This window comes from Dysidea avara, chromosome 14 (genome assembly GCF_963678975.1).
Source record: "Dysidea avara chromosome 14, odDysAvar1.4, whole genome shotgun sequence".
Classification (NCBI taxonomy): Eukaryota; Metazoa; Porifera; class Demospongiae; order Dictyoceratida; family Dysideidae; genus Dysidea; species Dysidea avara.
This window is the reverse complement of record NC_089285.1, coordinates 578957-598482: the sequence shown is the minus strand read 5'-3', so window position 1 is coordinate 598482 and position 19526 is coordinate 578957. Positions and strand designations below refer to the sequence as shown.

At 38.0% G+C, this 19526-nt stretch overlaps 2 long non-coding RNA genes across 3 annotated transcripts; one reads left to right on the top strand and one right to left on the bottom strand.

The window, feature by feature from the left end:
* Nucleotides 1-8832: 8832 nt before the first annotated feature.
* On the bottom strand, nt 8833-11302 carry LOC136244347 (uncharacterized). Its single transcript, XR_010695162.1, has 2 exons — nt 9250-11302; nt 8833-9194 (listed from the first exon to the last, which is right to left on the bottom strand). It is a non-coding gene; the product is annotated as an uncharacterized lncRNA (long non-coding RNA).
* LOC136244348 (uncharacterized) lies at nt 10148-18205 on the top strand. Of its 2 annotated transcripts, XR_010695163.1 has the most exons (4): nt 10148-11137; nt 11566-11680; nt 15399-15447; nt 17848-18205. It is a non-coding gene; the product is annotated as an uncharacterized lncRNA (long non-coding RNA). The 2 variants fall into 2 exon arrangements; XR_010695164.1 differs by lacking the exon at nt 11566-11680.
* Nucleotides 18206-19526: the final 1321 nt, after the last annotated feature.

Here is a 19526-nt window from a genome sequence, read left to right as displayed (position 1 = left end):
CCACATTATGTACAACATGTGTGTACGACAATACATCATTACTCACTAGGGTTGGAGTGGTGACACCATCATCAGGTTCTGTGTGCTCTTCAGTCTCTAGATTGCTTTGCAGTACTACTTGCTGTTCGCTGGCATCAGTGTTTCCAGCAATTTGCTCCTCTTGCTGTAGTTCCTGTTGATGTTGGGCTGAGAGGTTAGGTGTATGGAATACTCCACTCGCGAACTACAATGTGCCGTTACACATGTTCTCACTTATCATGAAGCGCACTAACAAGAACATACATACACATGATACCACATTACATAATATCTAATAATAATTATATTGATGTCATAGTTACTAGTTCTCGACAGTTGCTGCTAAAAATACTGACTGGCATTGTCCCTGGTAAACTAGCAGGCATTGTCATTACAACCAAACTGGCAGGCATCACAGAAATGGCAGGCTTAACGTGTGTTGACACCAGGCAGTTGAAACATTTCACACGCTAAAGAACATTCTAAAAGAGCTTACGTGAACTTTTCTAATTAACGGGAAGGAATAGTTTTTGTGAGCACCTGGTGAGTTTGGAAAACAACGGATGTCAAAAGTGAGATTATGGCTTTACAGCGGCCATTAAAGAGACCACTATTTGTGAAGAGCGAAAGAACATCAAATGGTAAGTTAAGCAGAATCACCGCCATACATAAACAATAATGCAGTAATTGTGTATTAAACATTAATACATACAATGATAATAAACGTTAACGATTTAAACATTAATACATACAATGATAAATAACTTATTGAATATTGTAGTGACATATATAGTTTTACACGTGGTTTCACTTCCGTTTGCAGCGTTGGCCAATGGAGTATGAGCAAGCAGTCCATGTCTTCTTAAACTTGATGGGGTCCAGCCAATACTCAGGAAACAATTGAAAAATCCTCCCTTCAATTGATTTAATTCCACTATGGGAAGAGCAAGGTCTTCTTTACATCCCCCAACAGTGTATCTACCTAGTATAGCATCGCCAAAGTAGGACTTCTGGGCCAGTAGTTGTGCAAGTATTGACACTTTACTTTCAACATGGTAATGTTTATATTTGGCAACAATGATGTCTGGATCCACTAACCCACGTCTATTGATTTCACTTGATGAAACCATACCATATTTACGAGCATTGTTGGATATTGGTATCTCGATGTAAGCAGGTGGTGATGATGTTGATGCTTGTTGGTCTGCTGCTATCGGTTGGTTTGCTAGCATTTGTTGATTACCTATGTATGTAATGTGCAGCTTTTCTTTGTTGCTGGTATAGTGAAGGAGAACTGTGTACAATGCTATCACTTTGAAAAACAGCTTTCCAATTATCAATATACTAAGAAGTCTTAGCTAACACTTTCCCTGTAACTTTGCAGAATAAAATCAACTATAAATTGCAGTATGTCTTTTAGCATCTTATAGACAGGCACTAGGCCAGTTGTTTCCAAATGAAAAGGTGCAAGAAAGCTTGTAACTGATAGGTATCTGGTGTAAATGCCAGCAGCAGAGTGAGGCACTATTGAGTAAAACTATTAGCCGGCCACACCATGTCCACATCAGTTTGCTAGTTAAAATTTCAGAATTTTCTTTAGCTGCTTTTCCATAGGAGTTAGATGCTTCAGGAGTATCCTTAGCCACCTATCCAGCTGTAGCAACCACCCCATGGGCAGCACAGGAAGCAGAAAAGGAAATTATATGCAGACTGAGTAGTACTGCAGACAGAGACACCAAAATAGGCAGGATAGCCATGTTGATAATCATGATCAAATATAACTCCTGCATTCTATAGGTAGCTACTGCAAAATTAGGTTTATACTAACATGTAGGATTCTTGCAGATTCGGCTACAGATCATTTGTGAACAAGTCTCTGCTCCTGAACTCAGTGTTTAGAGTAATAGCTTTTAAGAGGAGATCATTTCATTCCACTAGTTGTGGAATCTTTTGGGATAAGGACACCTTTTACACCATCAATTCCGAGATCAATTCTTAGACCCATTACTGATCGTAGTTCCATCCAAAGTGGCTAGGAGAAACTTACATGCCACTAGACATGTTAATATAAATTATGGTAAAAATTTTCAAACTTGTAGCTTTTGACCCATCCCAAGCTACCGTATAGTAAAAACCTTAGGTGGCAAAAAAGGTTGGTCAAAACCCACTGTTGTAAAATTACGAAAAAACTTAAGTTTAGCTAGTCATGTATATAGCCCTTTGAAAATAATAACATGCATTGCTAGCTAGTACACATCATCCAGAGTAAGTTTGTGTTTTGACAATAGTGACATCAATGAAGAGACCCTTAGTGGTTCAGGCACAACCCACTGCAGCAATGACATAATGATTTCATCAGGCACAGTTGCCACTGAAACTGTTACTGATCATTTGCTTAATGCATACACTGTGGGCGATGAACGGTTTAAAACTTCCATCCCAGAACGAATTGTGCAACCCAAAACTGGCCTGTTTGAACCTATCAAAAAGTTGAATCTGGGCAATTTTTCATCATTAGCATCAAAGTCAGTTGTTAGCACAAAAACTGGGAAACAGGTAACCTTAAAAGCAGATCGCAATTTGCTAGCTCGCATGTTAGTGATAGCACAGGCTCATACAATCACTTAATCTTCAAAATGTACTGAAGTACAGAATTGATTGAGTTTCTATTTAATCAGTGAGTGAGGTGTGTGTGCACACATCTACGTGTGAGTGAGCGTGTGTGTGCACACGCCTAACTACGTGTACATATGTGTGAGTGTGTGTTCATGCGTGTGTGCATGCGAGCTCCTATGTGTACAGTACCAGAGCCTGAAATAATGGTCAGACATCTGGCATTTTTTTTATCAATGTCTGAACACGTTTTAGGAATTTTTTGTACAGTACTATCTAATCAAAAACAGCCAAGCTGTAAAAAAAGGAGTGCGGCCCTTGAAAAGGCTATGGTGAAAAAAGATGTGAAATCCAAGGTGGCGGCCAAGAAATGGCTGTGATGGTAGGTTAATGGTAAAAATTTTAATAACGACAATTCAGGTGAATTTTGTGCCAATTGACCAAGCGGCACCAAATTCACCTGAATTGTCGTTATTAAAATTTTTACCATTAACCTACCATCACAGCCATTTCTTGGCCTCCACCTTGGATTTCACATCTTTTTTCACCATAGCCTTTTCAAGGGTCGCACTCCTTTTTTTACAGCTTGGCTGTTTTTGATTAGATTTCACTTCTTTTTGTATTTGTATACCCCAAAGCCGGCCTATGGCCAGCTGTGGGGCTTTTTAACCTATATATTTTTCTTTACCACAGGATAAAGAAAAAGATGAAGCAGATTTTATAAATACTTTAACTCATTCTGATTTTATCAGTAAATATACAAATTATATATATAATGCATATATCAAGAGTTCATAATATAAAAAGAGAGCATATATTTATTACATGTCAATTAATCCCCACAGGATAATTTGCAGCTGATCTCTCTACTGGGTGACTTGAAATGTAGCTGAACTCTCTACAGGGTGATCTGCTTGTACGTAGATGACATCTTTACAGGATTCTCTCTACAGGGTGACTTGACTCTAACTGAACTCTCTGCAGGGTTATCTGTTTGTAGTTGAATTCTCTACAGGATGATTTGTTTGCAGCTGAACTCTCTACAAGGTAACTTCTTCTAGCTGATCTGTCTACAGGGTGACTTGTTTCTAGCTGGTCTCTCTACAGGGCGATTTGTTTGTAGCTGAATTCTCTACAGGGTGATGTGTTTGCAGCTGAACTCTATACATGGTGGTTGCTTTGTAGCTGAACTCTCTAAAAGGTGACTTCTTCTAGCTGAACTCTCTACAGGGTGATCTTTTCTTAGCTGAACTCTCTACAGGATGATTTGTTTGCAGCTGAACTCTCTACATGATGATTTCTTTGTAGCTGAACTCTCTACAGGGTGACTTGTTTCTAGCTGAACTCTCTACAGGTGATTTGTTTGTAGCTGAACTCTCTACACAGTGGTTTCATTGTAACTGAACTCTCTACAAGGTAACTTCTTCTAGCTGATCTTTTTACAGGGCATATTTGTTTGTAGCTGAGTTCTCTACAGGGTGATTTGTTTGCAGTCTACAGGGTGATTTGTTTGCAGCTGAACTCTCTACATGGGAGTTTCATTGTAGCTGAACTCTCTACAATGTGACTTCTTCTAACTGAACTTTCTACAGGGTGACTTGTTTCTAGCTGATCTCTCTACAGGGTGACTTGTTTCTAGCTGAACTCTCTACAGGTGATTTGTTTGCAGCTGAACTCTCTATATCGTGGTTTCTTTGTAGCTGAACTCTCTACAAGGTAACTTCTTCTAGCTGATCTTTCTACAGGGTGATTTGTTTGTAGCTGAATTCTCTACAGGGTGATTTATTTGCAGCTGAACTCTCTGCAAGGTAACTTCTTCTAGCTAAACTCTCTACAGAATGATTGATTTTTTTTGCAGCTGAACTCTCTACATGGTGGTAGCTTTGTAGCTGAACTCTCTAAAAGGTGACTTCTTCTAGCTGAACTCTCTACAGGGTGATCTTTTCATAACTGAACTCTCTACAGGATGATTTGTTTGCAGCTGAACTCTCTACATGATGATTTCTTTGTAGCTGAACTCTCTACAGGGTGATTTGTTTGTAGCTGAACTCCCTACAAGGTAACTTCTTCTAGCTTATCTATTTACAGGGCGATTTGTTTGTAGCTGAGTTCTCTACAGGGTGTTTGTTTGCAGCTGAACTCTCTACATGGTAGTTTCTTTGTAGCTGAACTCTCTACAATGTGACTTCTTCTAGCTGAAATCTCTACAGGGTGACTTGTTTCTGGCTGATCTCTCTACAGGGTGACTTGTTTTTACCTGAACTCTCTACAGGTGATTTGTTTGTAGCTGAACTCTCTACATGGTGGTTTCTTTGTAGCTGAACTCTCTACAAGGTAACTTCTTCTAGCTGATCTTTCTACAGGGTGATTTGTTTGTAGCTGAATTCTCTACAGGGTGATTTATTTGCAGCTGAACTCTCTACAAGGTGACTTCTTCTAGCTGAATTCTCTACAGAGTGATTGATTTTTTGCAGCTGAACTCTCTACATGGTGGTTTCTTTGTAACTGAACTCTCTACAGGGCGATTTGTTTGTAGCTGAATTCTCTACAGGGTGACTTGTTTCTAGCTGATCTCTGTACAGAGTGACTTGTTCCTAGTTGAACTCTCTACAGGTGATTTGTTTGCAGCAGAACTCTCTTACATGGTGGTTTTTTTTGTAGCTGAACTCTCTACAAGGTGACTTCTAGCTGATCTTTCTACAAGATGACTTGTTTCTAACTGAACTCTCTACAGTGTGATCTGTTCATAGCGGAACTTTCTACTGGGTGATTTGTTTGCAGCTGAACTCTTTGCATGATTGTTTCTTTGTAACTGAACTCTTTACAAGGTAACTTCTTCTAGCTGATCTCTCTACAGGGCAATTTGTTTGAGCTGAACTCTCTACATGATGGTTTCTTTGTAGCTGAACTCTCTATTAGGTACCTTCTTCTGGCTGATCTGACTACAGAGTGACTTGCTTGTAGTTGAATTCCCTACAGAATAACTTGCAATGTAATATAATTGAGTAAGTTATAAATGCAGCTGAATGCTTTATTAGGGTGACTGTTCTATTAGAGTATCTTGATCTCGCATTTGCTACACATAGTTGCCTTTCAAATCATAATTCAGTGGTTTGTAATCCAATTCTTCTGTACTACTGCAAGGACTTTCTATGATGATTATTCCAGCTACATACTGATTTTCAGCTGATTGCTCTAAGCGGTTTGCCTGATAGACACGAAAACTAATAGTTTTTTTTTTATTCATAAAAATCGATCGCGTAATTTTGACACAGGTCGGGTTTTGTGTCATATCTCTGTGGTCTTTATCCCGATTCCTTTCAAACTACAAAAAGGCACTCCTACGATGGTTGCTCCATCTACATAGCAATTTTCAACTGATTCCTCAAAGGAGTTTACCCTGTAGGCGTGACAGACCTTCGACCTTATTTTATGCAAATAATCGGTCATAACTCCGTGAATGTTCATCGGATTCCTACCAAAGTTGGTACAAAGATCTGCCTTAATGAGCCCTTTAAGTGTGCCAAATTTCAGCCCGATCCGAGCACGCATTCGTGTTTTAGGCGGATTTTGCGAAGTGTGCGAAATGAAGAAGTAGAATAAGAAAAAAACGAAGAAATTAAAACGAAATTTTGTTCGGCTGGAGCGATTTTCTTCAAATTTGGTGTGCAGGCTCCCCTTGCTGGCCGGCACCTCTCTAGCAAATTTGGTTCCAATCGAATAAGGGATCACAGAGCTACATAAGTGTGAAAATTGCGTTTTCGTTCTTCCTGTTAACCCTTTAAGGACCACCAAAATGTACATATTTCTACCCTGTAGGACCAGGGTGTTTTTCCAAATTTATATGATTTTCGTAAATGCGCTGTATTGCTTCACCTGAATAGATTTTCTCCAATTTTTTTTATTTCAAGGTACACCATAGGAAGCAGTTTCCATACAATACACATTTATGGCTTCTGGTTGTTTTGTTGTTGTCGTAGTAACATATTAATATACACAGTAGCACATTTCTGATAACTTCTCCGTGACATTGTTGCTATGACAACCACCACACACTGTGACAGAAAGAATATAAGCGAACGACCAAAACTATCACAGCAAGCACTTGTATGGCTTCACCGGTTTTACGTCACTGTGTATATAATTCCAGTTATTGTAATATATTTATTATATGTGACCTTTATTTTCCCATATTTGCATATTACAAAATAATGTGTTATTATACTTTAACAGAATAGATTTTTCTAATTTTTTTTATTTCAATGTACACTGTGAGGAACTGTTTACATATGCGGCGCATTTCATGGCCTCTGGTTGCTTTTCTGTTGCCATAGATACGGTTAAATAATACATAGTAATACATTTTTGTATGTAGTAGTACATTTCTGGTAACATCTCTATGACTGTGTTGTCATGACAACCACCATACTCCAAGATTGCAAGATTATGAACGTACGACCAATACCAACACAAAATAAACATGTATGGCTTCACCAGTTTTACGCTATTGTGTCTATATTTCCAGTCATCATAATCATTTTTTTTTAATGTGATCTCAATTTTCCCATATCTGCAGAATAAAAAATAACGTGTATTATACTTTAACAGAATAGATTTTTCAATTTTTTTTTATTTCAATGTACACTGTGAGGAACTGTTTGCATATGCGGCACATTTCATGGCCTCTGGTTGCTTTGCTGTCGCCATAGATACGGTTAAATAATACATAGTAATACATTTTTGTATGTAGTAGTACATTTCTGGTACCATCTCTATGACTGTGTTGTCATGACAACCACCATACTCCAAGATTGCAAGATTATGAACGTACGACCAACACCAACACAAAATAAACATGTATGGCTTCACCAGTTTTACGCTATTGTGTCTATATTTCCAGTCATCATAATCAATTTTTTTTAAATGTGATCTCAATTTTCCCATATCTGCAGAATAAAAAATAACGTGTATTATACTTTAACAGAACAGATTTTTCAATTTTTTTTATTTCAATGTACACTGTGAGGAACTGTTTGCATATGCGGCACATTTCATGGCTTCTGGTTGCTTTGATGTTGCCATAGATACGGTTAAATAATACATAGTAATACATTTATGTATGTAGTAGTACACTTCTGGTACCATCTCTATGACTGTGTTGTCATGACAACCACCATACTCCAAGATTGCAAGATTATGAACGTACGACCAACACCAACACAAAATAAACCTGTATGGCTTCACCAGTTTTACGCTATTGTGTCTATATTTCCAGTCATCATAATCAATTTTTTAAAAATGTGATCTCAATTTTCCCATATCTGCAGAATACAAAATAACGTGTTATTACACTTTAACAGAACAGATTTTTCAAATTTTTTTTATTTCAATGTACACTGTGAGGAACTGTTTGCATATGCGACACATTTCATGGCCTCTGGTTGTTTTGATGTTGCCATAGATACAGTGCACTAATACATAGTAGTACAGTTTTGTACATTGTAATACACTTCAAATGTCTCCATGACTGTGTTGTCATGACAACCACCTCACTCCATGATTGAAGGATTATGAGTATACGACCAACACAAAATAAATTTGTATGGCTTCGCCAACTACTTTGTCTATATTTGCAGTTATTTTAATCAATTTTGATGCAACTTTTCCATATAATGCATACCATGTTGTTATGCTTTACATATATTCTCCAATTTGTAGCACTGAGAGAACAGAAGTGATGTAACTTTGCTATATTGCACAACTACCTATGGTGGTGTGGCCTCTATTACATAATCCAGACAATTAGGCAACACAAATATTTTTAATACATGCATATTTTAATACATGCTCCCTAACTTAAAATCCATCTCACTGTGCTATTACCAAACCTCACTAAATGTATGAATGGATATAGGATGAACACATGCATGCAAACATGCACCCACAAGAATGCACACATTGGGGGACACACACACACACGCACACACTAACTCACACATATACTACACTTATGCAAGTACGTAAGCACTAACATACACACGCACACTCATACAAGCACGCAAGCACTAACACACACACCTACTTGCATGAATGTACATGAGGATACGTATGCTCACACACATGCGTCAATGCACATCATGTAACACAAACCAGTATATTTCTCTCTACATACCATTTTGAATAATTAGGTCATTGGGGAGGGGGGGGGGAATAAATATTCATAAAAATTATAAGGGTACATATACATGGTACAATTGGTGCATATGATGTATAGGAACATATGCAAGGCATGGGAGTTGCATGTATATAATAGTTGAAGTCAACAATATAAGCAAATGATATACTGTAATATACATATTACACATAATATCAATAGTCACGCAATGTATGGTAGTCCTTAAAACATGGGTGTACACACAATGCTACGTTACAGTCAGTACACATAAACCTTGTTTCTTGTCTTCTTCTAGTTTGCCGAGTTGTTGTCGCACAAACATGACATCTTCTTCTTGTCTTCTGCCCTTTTCTTGGAGTCTCTGGAACCAACGATGGAAAATGCCGACCTGAAATTTTTATGTACAATAATATTGTGTAATAATTTTTAATATACATTCTTACCAACAAGACGAGTAGGGTTGTCCACAGTACTGGAGGATGCTGTCCTGTCCACTTGTGTACAGTGCTGCTCAAATATCTGCTCTACAACACGCTTACGAAACTCGACAAATTGTAATTTCTTACCACTATTTACTTTATACAGTGAATACGCATTATACAGAGACATATCAACAAGATGAAAAAACAATTTTATATACCATTTACGGGTTTTACGTGTGCATTCAGTAAGACTAATTTGCATGTCGGTTTTATCCACTCCCCCCATGTGTTTGGAATAGTCAACTACACAGGCAGGCTTACGTATAGTTTCTCCTGTTGCATGGTGAGTTTTATCTGTACCTACAATATCCGGCTTATGCACAGTCGTAAGCATGCGTACATCCCGTTTAGCCTTCCACTTCATAGCCAAAAGTGCATCATTTCGGTAAGCTTCTATTTGCCCTTTACGTAACATTTTCCTAAAACATGGCATTTTTGTACGCCTACCACCAACAGTCCCACATGCGCCTGTATGATTTTGGAAAAGATTGGCAAACAAGGTTGGGGTACTATACCAATTATCTACATACAAGATGTGACCCTTACCTAAATATGGTGATAGTAAAGTCCTAACTACAGATCCAGTGTAGCCAAACTCCTTCTCGAAGGTAATGTCGCTCCTATCACCAGTGTAAACAATAAAATCGAGGATGTAGCGGGTTTTACAATCACACAGGACAAATAGTTTTATTCCAAAACGGTTGCGTTTTTTTGGTATATATTGCTTGAACAAGAGTCTTCCTTTCCATAAAAGAAGACTCTCATCAATACAAAGGTTATGCAATGGCACAAACACTTCAGAAAACCGTTGTGTCAAAAAACTAACTACAGGCCTAATTTTTCTCAATCTATCTGTCTGTTGAAGCACCTCCAGTGTCACTTGAGAAATGAAGACATCGTTTTATCTGAAGAAAACGTTTCCTAGTAGAAATCGCACTGAAAATTGGCGTATGAATGAGTGGATTAGTCGACCAATATTCCTTGAATGATTTTTTAACAATAATACCCATCAAAATAACCAATCCAAGAAACGTATACATTTCATCACGAGTTGTCCTTACCCAGTCTTGTAGTGTTTTCGTCTTTGCTGTGGAACTAGCTAAAAGCTGGTTTGCATAGCTATTGGTTTCTTTACAAATTTCACCTACCAGCTCATGATCAAAGAACAGCTTGAAATAGTCCACTTCCTTTGCATCAGCAGGCAATTTAAAAGGTGCTTGAATACCTGAATTGCTGTCATCAAAATTCTTCAGAGGGAGTGGTGAAAAATTCGAAGCACTTCTCCATTCCGTTTGCGCGGACTTTTGTGAAGGTTTGGCACGCTTAGGTGCTTTCCCACGTGGGCTACTCTCTTCACTTTCGCTCTCATCGCCATCAGATTCACAAGACTCAGTTTCCTCACTATCCTCACTGCTTTCCTTTTCGTTTTCAGCTCGCTGAAGTCGACTAGAACGGCGAGAAATGCCTACAGAACCGCTAGAAGGCCCAGGCAGTGTAGGATCGATCACGCCTTCGTTTCCCCTCCCAGATTCATCGCTATCAGACAAATTATCACAAGAACTCACCTCTTCTAACTCACCTGCATCCATTCCAGTATAGACAACTTCCAAGGAATCATCAGTATTGTCCATTTCTTCGCTAGAATCGGATAGCCGCGAAAGAACGACCGCCCCACTCAAGCGTTCAAAATCATCCCCACCAGTCGCCATTTTTAAGTCTTAACAACTGAACTTGGTTACCAATAAGCGCGTCTAATAATATATATTCGATTTAGAGCCCTTCGAGATGAAGAAGACGATCTAGCAGCTTGGAGAAAGTTGGACGTACATGTACGACGGCGGGCTTTCGCGTGAGTCAATATTATGACGTACATGTACGACGCTGGTCCCTAAAGGGTTAATATACTCACGGGTGGCACGCCGGCTTCTTGGGCCGCGCGACACACTACCGTGTGTTTGATATAGTGAGTATGTCCGACCACATAACAGGATTTGTTAGATCATTCCCAAAACATATTTTAGGCTCTGTGTACATATGCATGTGTGTGTAGTGTGTGTGTGCGATGTGTACCCATACACAAATTTCTACCATGAAGCAGGTCTGTCACATGATTAGGATTTGCAAATCTGTCTCTAGGTGATGGCAGGTCTGTATTTGAAACTTTGACTTATCCTTTCACCCTACATGTTCATTAGGTTACCATAAAATATTTATTGATTTATAATAAAGTAATGAAATAACAAGCAGCCAATCAAATGTTACTGTCTCTTGCACTAGGTCACTGCCTTTTTGTTTTCCTTCTGGCATTACAGCAAGTCATTGACTGCATCTTTTAAGTCAGTTTTTGCTGTGCTTGGAAACTTATTGAGAACAAAATCTACAAAACTAAAAGGTAACCACAATATTTACAGTATGATATATAACTCACTGTAGCATGCCTGGTTTGACCGACTTAAAATATCATCCGAGAAAAAAACTCCCACAAGATTTCACATTAACCGGGTTGCAGTATGGCAGCAGTTATCTGACAAGAAAGGTTAAATTTGTGCTTCAATGTTACTAATTCCCTACCCTCAGTTTCTGTAAGGCAAGGCTTCTCAACAACCTCTAAAATTTTTTTCCACTCATCAGCACACTGTACAGTGACTTTCTGATAGTAGTCATGTGCTCCTTTGGCTTCTTCACGATGTACTCTAGTAAATGTTTCATACCACTTTATTCATCTTCCAAGTGCTTCAGATCATCGGGCAAGGTATCAGAAGATTGTTTCTTACGATTTATGGTAGTCTGTTGTGACAAAATCTTTGTCTTCATTTCTGCACAAGTGTCACAATAGTCTTCTTGATGCGGACAAACCGCATGTTTAGCTTGATGCTTCTTAAGCCAGTTATGGGATGAAGCATTGGAACACTCTCCTTTACCACCTCATGTTGTGATCGGTTGAATTCTCCTACAACTGATTGTCTAGCACGTTCTTCATGGTTGGCAATACCACTTTTAGGAGTTTGTATTGTAGAAAAATTTGGAAGAAAGTAAAATGTTGGACCAGTAGAGTCTACACTTCAGCCATTCGGCTGACTGTTAACATCAACAAATTCTAGAAAATCATTCATAACACATATCTTGGCATAATTAGATACTTTGCCACTGTTTCCGTGTCTTGAGTGGGGAGTTCTAACATTAACTGTGGCAGATGGATCAAGAAACCTCCACCCTTTCTTAAAACTAACATCTAAACCTTCTGGCATCACAACATACTCACTAAGACGTTCCTTTTCAACTTCATCTTTTGACAAACTCTGTATTGGCTCCTTAAACTGTTTTCTCTTTATAGCTCTTTGACGAGCAATCCTTTGCTTGGATATCCCAAAGGCGATTCTAACACATGCACAACAGAAGAGATAGTTCCCCATGGCGTCAAACATGTTCTCTCTTAACCAGTCATTCTGGCGCTTCACATCCCGATAATGTGTACCAGGCTTTTTGGGGTTGGGGTTAACCTTCTTCTTTTTCTTTAGTTCAGTGCCTTGATGAATTAACTGCTTAAATATATCGGCATATCGGAGAAGAACAGGCTCACATTTTGAAAAAACACTTTGCGTAGTAGTTCCACTGTCGTCAAGGCTGGTCCTGCTGGTTTCATTATAACTACCTTCTGAAAACGAAATTTCCAGGGACGGTGTATGGCAGTATCGATGCCTTGATGCTCCACCTAAGTAGCGCTCTCTTTGTTCCTTTCTTCTTTCCTTCCTTCTTGTTACTTTCGGCATGGATTCCACATGTCTTAAACACGGAAATATCCGGTAATATTAATAAATATACCCAAATATCGTGTAGTACACGAAAATATATTTCTAAACTTTCAAGTTCAATTATCTCAAATAGTATAAACACGTCTAAGGTTCCGTTTTTACTTGATGCGTCACACTTGGTTGAAGCTTCAAGTGATGAACACTTAGCAGCTAAAACTAAAAAGAGAGCTAAATGTAAAAGAAAAACTCAAGAAAAAAAAGTAGAAGCCAGAAGAGGAACCTCTACCAACTTATAAACTAGACGTACATGATAGTGGCCATGCAGACAAGTTTGTGTTTTCAACAAGTCGTAATGTTGTTGTTTATATGCTACCAAATACAACAGACTTATCAGAAAGAGGTCTGTTTGAACTGTATTTTTCTGAGGATGTAGTTGCAGAAATTTACTATTATAGTGATCAAAAAGCCCTATACAAGTTAAAGACCAAAGAGGACTTTTATAAACTAGTTGGACTTCTCATTCACTTCGGTTATCAGAAAATACCCCAGTATAGATTAGCCTGGAGACGTACCAGTCTATGCATGATCCTTTCGTGGCATCAGTCATGAGTTGCAATAGGTTTGACAGTCTTACGCATCGTTGATAATAGTACTGAAGATTTTAGAAAGGAAAATGATAAACTTGCTAAGGTTTGTGTAACTTTAGGTAGTTTGCATGGCAGTTTATGTTTACAATGGTGTAATGTTGCTATATGTTACCGGATTTGCGAAAAGGTACCTTTTTCACACACAAAATGTGACCCATTTTTTGAACTTTAAAGCTTCATAACTTTTTAATCATGACATAATTGCTTGAAAGTTTCAGTGAATGTAGCTACAGTATCTAGCTACATTTTGATGCTTAGAGCAAGTTAAACAGTATAAGGAGTCAAGTGCTACATCATTTTGTTTGCTGGTATGTCAAATGTGTGGAAAAGGTACCTTTTCGCAAATCCGGTCACATATGTGTTTTGTAGGTTCGACCCCTTATTGATCACATAAGTGCACAATGTCAAAAGTTATATCAGCCTGATGCTGAGATTAGCATTGATGAAAGGATGGTCCGATCCAAAGCTAGATTCTCTTTCAAGCAGTATATTAAAAATCAATCTCGTTATGTACAGACTTGCTCAACCACAAAATTACGTAATGCAGGAAACTGGGTCGTCACGTGATCACCGCACAAGCCGTTTTGTGGTCAACAAGTTTTCTGCATAACAGTGACGATTGAGTGACCTTTATTTAAAGATTTGTTTACAGTGGAGTGGATATGTATAACAGGTGACCTCAAGCTACCCTATATCTTGGCTTCTGCTTCATGGAAGGTATTATAAAACTCAAGTTGTGTGGCTATGCTAACTAACTGAGTAGTGAGTTAAATACTTACAGTAATAAGTAGTCAGTATAGTGTACTGGTAGTTGTGTATGCCAAGTAGCACTTTCATTACATAGACTCTAAGTAGTGAGTGAGCCTTGAGCTAATAATGTATGGCATTGTTATCAGGTGGTTACAAATCAACCAAGCTTACCAACCAATGCCTGTAACCTTACCAGTTATCTGCACATGGGACAATGTTGGGATTTGAACTTTGATTAGTACAAATTCCTGCTTTGTGCTGTTGCTGTATAGTATAGGTGAAATGACATAGCCAACCTGGCCGATTAGAACATTGGCTTGGTAATTGCAGGTTCCAGGTTCGATCCCCCCACCCCCCCCCCCCCCCCCCACTCCAACTGTAAGTTTCAGTTTCCTTCAGCAAGAGACCTACCTACTATGACTGTATAACTGGGACTTGGGGAAGCTAGTGTCACTTAGTGGTGTCGGGGTTATGAGTTCCATGGGCATTTACCGGTTGCTTGCAAAATGTAAAAACAAAATCACGTGCACATTTCACTTGAGGAATTTCTGATGAAAATTTGTGTCCTGCCTATCATATGACAATCAGAATACATATACATCATGTTTTGTTGGCAAACTGTTAACTACAATCCTTGCTATATAGTTCAAGATATTCGTATCACAGGTCACATGTTTGATCATGTATTTGTTCTTATACGTGTTTGCAATTAACCTGAAAAATCAGTAGAAACATGATCAGTATCCCAACTTCATGGCTTGTGTTGTACTCTTCTTGATGTTTTCCACGAACTCTATACAGCGTTCTTCACTTCGTCATTTAATAGCACTGTTGTACAGAATGTTCAGATATTATGACTGGTATTCATTTGATACTTGACGTTTGTTTAGTAGAACAATTACTTGTATCCTCCCAATTGTGTTGTGCATGTCAATCTTATACCGATTGTTTTATTTTGCAGAGTATTAAAACAAGATGTCACAGAATTCACCAGCTTGGGCAGTCCTGATGTAAGTGTTTGTGATTTTACTATAAACTATATGCAATCATGAACATGGTTATGTAAAAAAAGTTGTAGGTATTGATTGATCCAACTATTCTAAATGTCATTACTACCGTACAGTATTTCTTTATATAAAAGCCTGGTCTTGTATCTCCTTCTTAGCAGTACTGACACAGCCTGTAAGTGTATCAGGTAGGCCCCAGTATTTATTTTCAAAGTGTGCTGGAAACTCCCTGGCTTATAATTGAGACAGGCGTTTATTTGCATGTGACTTTTATACGAAATATGGTATACACGTACTGTGGAATTTGTTAATCAGGGTACTTGAAAATAAGGACACCTGCATATTCTGGACACTTTGTAATGGTTAACAGTTAAACGTATCTTCACTATAATCATTAAAAATCTTCCCAGCATAGAATGATAAAGAATTTCTTGCTCTCAAAATAATGGAGTATGTGTTGTGCATATTAAGAGGACCATGTTCTAGATTACACATACTCCACAACAAGGAATACCCATCTACTCTAAGTTACATGGAACTGAATTTGGTGTCCTTAGTAGGGAGCTTGATTTAAGTGATGGTTATTTACATTACCTGTATAGGTTTGTAGTTGTAGATAAAGTAACCTCAGTGCCAATAGCTGTCTATCCAGTGCTTTTTTTACAAAAGTTGCCAGTAGTATGATCAGAGGAGGAAGGAAACAATTTAGGACTATTAAAAATACAAATAGTTGTTTTCTGGGACAAACTAAAATGAGTGGATAATGTGAAGTGTGGTCACTTGTTTAAAGTATATACCTAGTTAGTGTTACAATGTTACAAGCGAAACACTATTTTATAGATTTCATTTTGGAAAACTAATTATAAGTGTTTTAACAAAAGAAATGCTGACACAAAGTGCAATCTGAATTACCTACATAGGTTTGTAGTTGTAGATAAAGGAACCTCAGTGCCAATAACTGTCTATCCAGTGCTTTTTTTACAAAAGTTGTCAGTAGTATGATCAGAGGAGGAAGGAAACAATTTAGGACTATTAAAAATACAAATAGTTGTTTTCTGGGACAAACTAAAATGAGTGGATGATGTGAAGTGTGATCACTTGTTTAAAGTATATACCTAGTTAGTGTTACAATGTTACAAGCGAAACACTATTTTATAGATTTAATTTTGGAAAACTAATTATAAGTGTTTTAACAAAAAAAATGCTGACTCAAAGTGCAATCTGAATACAATAACCCCTGCTTGCTAGTGTTGTATTGTGACTATTGAGGTGCTTATGTGGTAAAATTCCAGATACACTATGCAATTAACAAAATAGTTTTGAGTGGGGCTTTTATGTAGTGTTACCAACCTCTGTATAATGATAATTAAAGTGGGGTAGGCACCAACTAGGCTTTAAAATAAAGGAAGAAAACAACAAGACTGAAGGGGGCTGTGTTGGCTCTTTAGAAAATGTAATACATTAAAATTTGTAAAGAAAATCACATCTATCCTCCTCACCCCATACACACAGACTAACGCAACGATATTTACATCATCTTTCCTGCTGAGACAGAAGGATGCCAAGGCCCAAACTGTCATTTGAATGGCACCTCTCAAAACTATCTTTGCAGTAGCAAGGAACATTATATTTATATGTGGTCATACAGTACGTGGAGATCTTTCTTTATATAACTTTGGTTGTAAATATTATTATTTTGTTTTATACGTAGCTACTTTCAGTTATATTAACATAAGCAGAAATGGGTGATACTAATTACAAACCAGCACTATCCCCACCCAAGGTGTATATTATGTGCTGAACCCTGGGACCAAGGACCTGCGGGATCCAACTTTTCTTGGAATTTTATACACTTCCCTGTGTTTACACGTTCAAGTCACGACATTTCATCTCTGATGGTCAGACCACTTCTCATCGTTACCTCGTATAATATCTATGAGTAAAAGCATCTTGAACAGTCTGGACTGGTTGCTCATTTGGATACCCCATGAATGCACTATTATATTACCTAACTGGAGACGAACTGTTTTCCAAGAAGCGATCACTACTGGCTATGCAGGCAGTTAGGCTTGTGTGCTTCTGCATGAAGGCAAAATGTTTAGGTTTTATAAAGGTCACTATGTGGCTGGATTCGCTGGAAGTGTGAAAATCAGCATCCATCAGGCCTGTACTAACCAGTCTTTCAGAGTAGGCACTAAATGCTAGGCATCATATGAAGCATTGTGATGGAGAGTAAGTGGTCTGGACATGCAAGTCTGGATGCTGGCGTGTGACTTGGGGGTACCAATAAAATAATATTGTTATAGTTGGTCCCCACTGAGGACCCACCCAACTTTTCTGAGGACTCCTCAGTACTGCTGGTATTATGTACACTAGTAATCACTATTGTTATTTATATTCCAGGAGGTGAGAAGTTTATGTGATTGCAGGTGTGCTCATTCAACACTTCCCAGTTTTACAGTGAAGAACCTTTGGTGATGATGTCCAGATAGGGTCAAGCTTAGGGCAGCAATCAATCTGTAAAAGTTGTAAATTTGTGTAACTGACAATTTGATTGTAGCTAGCTATCTACAGTACCAGTGTTGTTCTTTACTTTACATAGGTATTTGTGGAATAATCTATAATATATAGACATGGGATTTTAGTTTGCAACACGCACTCAAATGTTGAACAATATACATCAGTATAATATTTACCACAGCAAGAATATTAACCCTCATGTTGGTATTGTAATTGCTATTGTCTCTCTATACTGATACAATATGAACCATATATCTAAAACTGACTGCAATGCTATTCAGTATTGGGACCTGTGGCCTGTTTTTGTTTGAGCCTAGGTAAATTTTTTGACTGGTGTGTAGTTCCAACACCGTAACATAGATGGAATAGATAGTTGTGTATGAATTATGTTGTGTACATAGTCAGAATTTTTATGCCCCAAGTGTTAAGGTCACACATCTGGTGAATGTGCGGATAGTACATTTGATGAAATTACATGTCTCTAAATAGTTGTTTTGCAAGTCTTGCCTTTTCTATACCTCTCATGTCTTCTTTTTCACAGAAAATGTACTAGTGCTTTTCCATGCTCATTTTGTGTTAAGCTTACTCCACCTACCAATTCTCCCCTCACAGACCAAGGTCTGCCAGTCCACAGTCCAGGATGAGCATCCACCAGTCTTCATCTTGTCTGGCTGCTTCGTACCACAGTATAGCCTGACAGACCAAAGTTTTAGAATCATTTTTTTCCAACAGTTATGCACTTATATTGCCGAGCTATGCTGACTTTGTTCATGATTTGGATGTAGCATATCAATGGATAAAATCTTAATATTTACAGGAAAAGTTGAAGGTAAAACTCTGATCCAATGATTTTAAGTTCTCATAGTGAGTGCAACAGGAAATTTTTGAGGTGATAAATTTGCATATTGAAATTCAGCAAGTTAAGAATCATTACAGCATAGCGGACCTACTTTACAGCATGCAACAGGTGTGAACAAGTAATAACATCCACAACTCATTTTCTAAAGTGACAAACAGTAGGCAATTAGAATCTATACACACCTTATATATAAACTAATTGTGCGTTGTGTCTTCCCATAACCTTCAGTGCAGACAGCATGCAGTAGCTCCTTCGAACAGTAGATACCTGTAAGGAATGTAAAAGAGGAGTTAAGAAACTTTTTCAGTTGAGTAGGGACAGAAGCTCAAGTTTTGGTAGGGATCACAGAAGACAATCAAATCAGCAAGGGAAGCCATCACAAACCCACAAATTGACACTTCTAGAACAGTGGAGTAAGGAAATAGATAAAAGGTAATTCGACAATGCACATAATCTTGCAGCTGTGATGGTTGGCATAAGCCCATTTTAGGCCCAAATAATGCCTAACAGTATAGAAACTGAGCCTTAAGTTGTGTTTGGCTGAAGCCATCATTTAGTCAATGCAAATTTAAGATTTAATAACTTCCAGAAGCATTTCAGATCACTCTGAAGGCACATTTTTGGGCTTGATTTTGCCTACCCAATGCAAGCAAGTAAATTTTGAGTGAGAATTTTAGCAGGAGATGTCAACCTACATACATCA